Source organism: Styela clava, unplaced genomic scaffold (genome assembly GCF_964204865.1).
Source record: "Styela clava unplaced genomic scaffold, kaStyClav1.hap1.2 HAP1_SCAFFOLD_162, whole genome shotgun sequence".
NCBI lineage: Eukaryota > Metazoa > Chordata > Ascidiacea > Stolidobranchia > Styelidae > Styela > Styela clava.
In genome coordinates this window covers 12,501-20,000 of record NW_027556519.1, presented here as the reverse complement: position 1 = coordinate 20,000, position 7,500 = coordinate 12,501, and the positions used below count along the sequence as shown (strand labels likewise).

Sequence of the window (7,500 nt, the reverse complement as noted above, 5' to 3'; positions counted from 1 at the left end):
CGACAGTCGCTGGCCGCGACGTCCACGCTCTCGCCGGCAGTGCCAGGCGGAGCGATTTGCGTTTTTTCTTTGCTCGCCCTCTCTCGGGCTCGATCCATTCAGTTTCGCACAAACAAGAGCTCTGCCGGCCGCCTGCAGCGGTGCCTAAAACCCGGGCATAACAATGCGACCGTTCTGCTAGGCCGACAAGCGCTCAAGCCAGACGCTCGATCGAACGCCCCCTACACATTAGTCGAGACAACGGCTCGCTCATTAGCATCGCGTTTGTACTTTAACTTTTTTCGGCTCGGCTTCTTTCGACGCCGATGCCGGCGACGCAGCACTCTCTCGCCCGCCAGCCACCGAGAAAAGGGTGCGCTCCGACCGGCCCCGCACCGCTCTTTCTTGGCTCATTCGAAATTACTGTCTTTCGCTCTGACATGCCTTACCTAGGGTTAGGTTAGTATGCTTGCACGTTTGTACTTTAACTTTTTTCGGCTCGGCTTCTTTCGACGCCGATGCCGGCGACGCAGCACTCTCTCGCCCGCCAGCCACCGAGAAAAGGTTGCGCTCCGACCGGCCCCGCACCGCTCTTTCATGGCTCATTCGAGTTTACTGTCTTTCGCTCTGACATGCCTTACCTAGGGTTAGGTTAGTATGCTTGCACGTTTGTACATTAACTTTTTTCGGCTCGGCTTCTTTCGACGCCGATGCCGGCGACGCAGCACTCTCTCGCCCGCCAGCCACCGAGAAAAGGGTGCGCTCCGACCGGCCCCGCACCGCTCTTTCTTGGCTCATTCGAAATTACTGTCTTTCGCTCTGACATGCCTTACCTAGGGTTAGGTTAGTATGCTTGCACGTTTGTACATTAACTTTTTTCGGCTCGGCTTCTTTCGACGCCGATGCCGGCGACGCAGCACTCTCTCGCCCGCCAGCCACCGAGAAAAGGGTGCGCTCCGACCGGCCCCGCACCGCTCTTTCATGGCTCATTCGAAATTACTGTCTTTCGCTCTGACATGCCTTACCTAGGGTTAGGTTAGTATGCTTGCACGTTTGTACTTTAACTTTTTTTGGCTCGGCTTCTTTCGACGCCGATGCCGGCGACGCAGCACTCTCTCGCCCGCCAGCCACCTAGAAAAGGGTGCGCTCCGACCGGCCCCGCACCGCTCTTTCTTGGCTCATTCGAAATTACTGTCTTTCGCTCTGACATGCCTTACCTAGGGTTAGGTTAGTATGCTTGCACGTTTGTACTTTAACTTTTTTCGGCTCGGCTTCTTTCGACGCCGATGCCGGCGACGCAGCACTCTCTCGCCCGCCAGCCACCGAGAAAAGGGTGCGCTCCGACCGGCCCCGCACCGCTCTTTCTTGGCTCATTCGAAATTACTGTCTTTCGCTCTGACATGCCTTACCTAGGGTTAGGTTAGTATGCTTGCACGTTTGTACATTAACTTTTTTCGGCTCGGCCTCTTTCGACGCCGATGCCGGCGACGCAGCACTCTCTCGCCCGCCAGCCACCGAGAAAAGGGTGCGCTCCGACCGGCCCCGCACCGCTCTTTCATGGCTCATTCGAAATTACTGTCTTTCGCTCTGACATGCCTTACCTAGGGTTAGGTTAGTATGCTTGCACGTTTGTACTTTAACTTTTTTTGGCTCGGCTTCTTTCGACGCCGATGCCGGCGACGCAGCACTCTCTCGCCCGCCAGCCACCGAGAAAAGGGTGCGCTCCGACCGGCCCCGCACCGCTCTTTCATGGCTCATTCGAAATTACTGTCTTTCGCTCTGACATGCCTTACCTAGGGTTAGGTTAGTATGCTTGCACGTTTGTACTTTAACTTTTTTTGGCTCGGCTTCTTTCGACGCCGATGCCGGCGACGCAGCACTCTCTCGCCCGCCAGCCACCTAGAAAAGGGTGCGCTCCGACCGGCCCCGCACCGCTCTTTCTTGGCTCATTCGAAATTACTGTCTTTCGCTCTGACATGCCTTACCTAGGGTTAGGTTAGTATGCTTGCACGTTTGTACTTTAACTTTTTTTGGCTCGGCTTCTTTCGACGCCGATGCCGGCGACGCAGCACTCTCTCGCCCGCCAGCCACCTAGAAAAGGGTGCGCTCCGACCGGCCCCGCACCGCTCTTTCTTGGCTCATTCGAAATTACTGTCTTTCGCTCTGACATGCCTTACCTAGGGTTAGGTTAGTATGCTTGCACGTTTGTACTTTAACTTTTTTCGGCTCGGCTTCTTTCGACGCCGATGCCGGCGACGCAGCACTCTCTCGCCCGCCAGCCACCGAGAAAAGGGTGCGCTCCGACCGGCCCCGCACCGCTCTTTCTTGGCTCATTCGAAATTACTGTCTTTCGCTCTGACATGCCTTACCTAGGGTTAGGTTAGTATGCTTGCACGTTTGTACTTTAACTTTTTTCGGCTCGGCTTCTTTCGACGCCGATGCCGGCGACGCAGCACTCTCTCGCCCGCCAGCCACCGAGAAAAGGGTGCGCTCCGACCGGCCCCGCACCGCTCTTTCTTGGCTCATTCGAAATTACTGTCTTTCGCTCTGACATGCCTTACCTAGGGTTAGGTTAGTATGCTTGCACGTTTGTACTTTAACTTTTTTTGGCTCGGCTTCTTTCGACGCCGATGCCGGCGACGCAGCACTCTCTCGCCCGCCAGCCACCTAGAAAAGGGTGCGCTCCGACCGGCCCCGCACCGCTCTTTCTTGGCTCATTCGAAATTACTGTCTTTCGCTCTGACATGCCTTACCTAGGGTTAGGTTAGTATGCTTGCACGTTTGTACTTTAACTTTTTTCGGCTCGGCTTCTTTCGACGCCGATGCCGGCGACGCAGCACTCTCTCGCCCGCCAGCCACCGAGAAAAGGGTGCGCTCCGACCGGCCCCGCACCGCTCTTTCATGGCTCATTCGAGTTTACTGTCTTTCGCTCTGACATGCCTTACCTAGGGTTAGGTTAGTATGCTTGCACGTGCGGTCTCTTGAACTTTTTTGGTTTGGTTAGTTTGGACCTGGTCGTATTGCGAAATTGTGCGATCCAATGGGCGGCGGCGACGCCCCCTTTTCGTATTGCGAAATGACACGTGGGCTTCGTCGCGGATGAGTGAGTAACGGCCAATCACGTGTCAACAATCGGCGCGAATCCAGCCAAGCGAGCGAGCGGTAATCACGTGGAAGATTTTGAAACGGGGCGCGAGCCAATGGAGGGCGACGACGCCCCCTTTTCGTATTGCGAAATGACACGTGGGCTTCGTCGCGGATGAGTGAGTAACGGCCAATCACGTGTCAACAATCGGCGCGAATCCAGCCAAGCGAGCGAGCGGTAATCACGTGGAAGATTTTGAAACGGGGCGCGAGCCAATGGAGGGCGACGACGCCCCCTTGTCGTATTGCGAAATGTCGTATCGCGGATGAGTGACGGCTTCTCATCAAACCTTGCTCAAGCGACCGTCGTCCCCGTTCGGCGTGGTGAAGATAAGTCCGACGTGCCCTGCCCGGCAAAAAAAAAAAAAAAGACAAGTCCGGCGCGGGAAAAAAAAAAGACAAGTCCGACACCACGGGCGGACGGAGTCGAAAAAAAAAGCAAGTCCCAAAAGGACAAATCGTAGATCTGGAGGATGACTTTCAACACATCGCAGTGAGAAACTGCTCTAGTGGGTACGACACCCCGATCTTCAACTAGGTCGTCTGCAAATGATTTAGCACCTCGCCTTCGCGCAGGTTGCTCGCCTCGACTTAGGCGCAAGTCGTTCGCTCGCGCCAAAGGGTCGAAACACTCGGCTTCGCCGGCGGCCAAACGGCCGCTTAACTTCGCCTCGCCGGCGGCAAGGCACCAGATTATCGTCGCTACTTAGGCGGGATTCTGACTTCAGAGGCGTTCAGTCATAATCCCCCAGATGGTAGCTTCGCACCATTGGCTTATCAGCCAAGCACATGAACCAAATGTCTGAATCTGCGGTTCCTCTCGTACTGAGCAGAATTACTACGCCGATCCAAGAATTTCACCTCTAACGGCAGAGTACGGACGCCCCCGTCTGTCCCTCTTAATCATTACCTCGTGCTCCGAAAACCAACAAAATAGAACCGAGGTCCTATTCCATTATTCCATGCAACACTATGCAGGCGAACAGCCTGCTTTGAACACTCTAATTTTTTCAAAGTAAACTTATCGGCCACCGCCGACACTCAGTCAAGAGCACCGACGGAGAACCGAAGGTGAGGCGAACGCAACCAGTGACACGCCTTGCGACGGACCGGCGGCGCTCGCCCAAAATCCAACTACGAGCTTTTCAACCGCAACAACTTTAGCATACACTGTTGGAGCTGGAATTACCGCGGCTGCTGGCACCAGACTTGCCCTCCAATGGATACTCGTTAAGAGTTTTAGGATGTACTCATTCCAATTACAGGGCCTCGTTAGAGTCCTGTATTGTTATTTTTCGTCACTACCTCCCCGTGTCGGGAATGGGTAATTTGCGCGCCTGCTGCCTTCCTTGGATGTGGTAGCCGTTTCTCAGGCTCCCTCTCCGGAATCGAACCCTGATTCCCCGTTACCCGTTATCACAAAGGTAGGCACGTAGCGTACCTTCGACAGTTGATAGGGCAGACACTTGAATGATACGTCGTCGGTGCAGAGACCGTACGATCCGCGTGGTTATCCAGAGTCATCAAACGTCACAGGACGAACCCGGTCGGTTTTGATCTGATAAAAGCGCGCCTCCCGAAGTCGGCGCTTAATGCATGTATTAGCTCTAGAATTACCACAGTTATCCACTTCGCTTACGAGACCAAATAAACCAAGACTGATTTAATGAGCCATTCGCAGTTTCGCTTTACGAGAACTCGTACTTGCACCTGCATGGCTTAATCTTTGAGACAAGCATATCACTACTGGCAGGATCAACCAGATAGCTGCGACAGCTGCGCTCGGCCCTTGCTGGGCCGCCCGGCGCGTGCTCGTCGCATTCGTTTAAGACCGAGGCGATCGCCTGCGGCCGTACTCGGCTTCGACAGTCGCTGGCCGCGACGTCCACGCTCTCGCCGGCAGTGCCAGGCGGAGCGATTTGCGTTTTTTCTTTGCTCGCCCTCTCTCGGGCTCGATCCATTCAGTTTCGCACAAACAAGAGCTCTGCCGGCCGCCTGCAGCGGTGCCTAAAACCCGGGCATAACAATGCGACCGTTCTGCTAGGCCGACAAGCGCTCAAGCCAGACGCTCGATCGAACGCCCCCTACACATTAGTCGAGACAACGGCTCGCTCATTAGCATCGCGTTTGTACTTTAACTTTTTTCGGCTCGGCTTCTTTCGACGCCGATGCCGGCGACGCAGCACTCTCTCGCCCGCCAGCCACCGAGAAAAGGGTGCGCTCCGACCGGCCCCGCACCGCTCTTTCTTGGCTCATTCGAAATTACTGTCTTTCGCTCTGACATGCCTTACCTAGGGTTAGGTTAGTATGCTTGCACGTTTGTACTTTAACTTTTTTCGGCTCGGCTTCTTTCGACGCCGATGCCGGCGACGCAGCACTCTCTCGCCCGCCAGCCACCGAGAAAAGGGTGCGCTCCGACCGGCCCCGCACCGCTCTTTCATGGCTCATTCGAGTTTACTGTCTTTCGCTCTGACATGCCTTACCTAGGGTTAGGTTAGTATGCTTGCACGTTTGTACATTAACTTTTTTCGGCTCGGCTTCTTTCGACGCCGATGCCGGCGACGCAGCACTCTCTCGCCCGCCAGCCACCGAGAAAAGGGTGCGCTCCGACCGGCCCCGCACCGCTCTTTCTTGGCTCATTCGAAATTACTGTCTTTCGCTCTGACATGCCTTACCTAGGGTTAGGTTAGTATGCTTGCACGTTTGTACATTAACTTTTTTCGGCTCGGCTTCTTTCGACGCCGATGCCGGCGACGCAGCACTCTCTCGCCCGCCAGCCACCGAGAAAAGGGTGCGCTCCGACCGGCCCCGCACCGCTCTTTCATGGCTCATTCGAAATTACTGTCTTTCGCTCTGACATGCCTTACCTAGGGTTAGGTTAGTATGCTTGCACGTTTGTACTTTAACTTTTTTTGGCTCGGCTTCTTTCGACGCCGATGCCGGCGACGCAGCACTCTCTCGCCCGCCAGCCACCTAGAAAAGGGTGCGCTCCGACCGGCCCCGCACCGCTCTTTCTTGGCTCATTCGAAATTACTGTCTTTCGCTCTGACATGCCTTACCTAGGGTTAGGTTAGTATGCTTGCACGTTTGTACTTTAACTTTTTTCGGCTCGGCTTCTTTCGACGCCGATGCCGGCGACGCAGCACTCTCTCGCCCGCCAGCCACCGAGAAAAGGGTGCGCTCCGACCGGCCCCGCACCGCTCTTTCTTGGCTCATTCGAAATTACTGTCTTTCGCTCTGACATGCCTTACCTAGGGTTAGGTTAGTATGCTTGCACGTTTGTACATTAACTTTTTTCGGCTCGGCCTCTTTCGACGCCGATGCCGGCGACGCAGCACTCTCTCGCCCGCCAGCCACCGAGAAAAGGGTGCGCTCCGACCGGCCCCGCACCGCTCTTTCATGGCTCATTCGAAATTACTGTCTTTCGCTCTGACATGCCTTACCTAGGGTTAGGTTAGTATGCTTGCACGTTTGTACTTTAACTTTTTTTGGCTCGGCTTCTTTCGACGCCGATGCCGGCGACGCAGCACTCTCTCGCCCGCCAGCCACCGAGAAAAGGGTGCGCTCCGACCGGCCCCGCACCGCTCTTTCATGGCTCATTCGAAATTACTGTCTTTCGCTCTGACATGCCTTACCTAGGGTTAGGTTAGTATGCTTGCACGTTTGTACTTTAACTTTTTTTGGCTCGGCTTCTTTCGACGCCGATGCCGGCGACGCAGCACTCTCTCGCCCGCCAGCCACCTAGAAAAGGGTGCGCTCCGACCGGCCCCGCACCGCTCTTTCTTGGCTCATTCGAAATTACTGTCTTTCGCTCTGACATGCCTTACCTAGGGTTAGGTTAGTATGCTTGCACGTTTGTACTTTAACTTTTTTTGGCTCGGCTTCTTTCGACGCCGATGCCGGCGACGCAGCACTCTCTCGCCCGCCAGCCACCTAGAAAAGGGTGCGCTCCGACCGGCCCCGCACCGCTCTTTCTTGGCTCATTCGAAATTACTGTCTTTCGCTCTGACATGCCTTACCTAGGGTTAGGTTAGTATGCTTGCACGTTTGTACTTTAACTTTTTTCGGCTCGGCTTCTTTCGACGCCGATGCCGGCGACGCAGCACTCTCTCGCCCGCCAGCCACCGAGAAAAGGGTGCGCTCCGACCGGCCCCGCACCGCTCTTTCATGGCTCATTCGAAATTACTGTCTTTCGCTCTGACATGCCTTACCTAGGGTTAGGTTAGTATGCTTGCACGTTTGTACTTTAACTTTTTTTGGCTCGGCTTCTTTCGACGCCGATGCCGGCGACGCAGCACTCTCTCGCCCGCCAGCCACCTAGAAAAGGGTGCGCTCCGACCGGCCCCGCACCGCTCTTTCTTGGCTCATTCGAAATTA

General features: G+C 55.3%; 1 pseudogene; it reads right to left on the bottom strand.

Moving 5' to 3' along the window:
• Positions 1–3,872: 3,872 nt before the first annotated feature.
• LOC144418821 (small subunit ribosomal RNA) lies at positions 3,873–4,886 on the bottom strand (annotated as a pseudogene).
• Between the last annotated feature and the right edge of the window lie 2,614 nt (positions 4,887–7,500).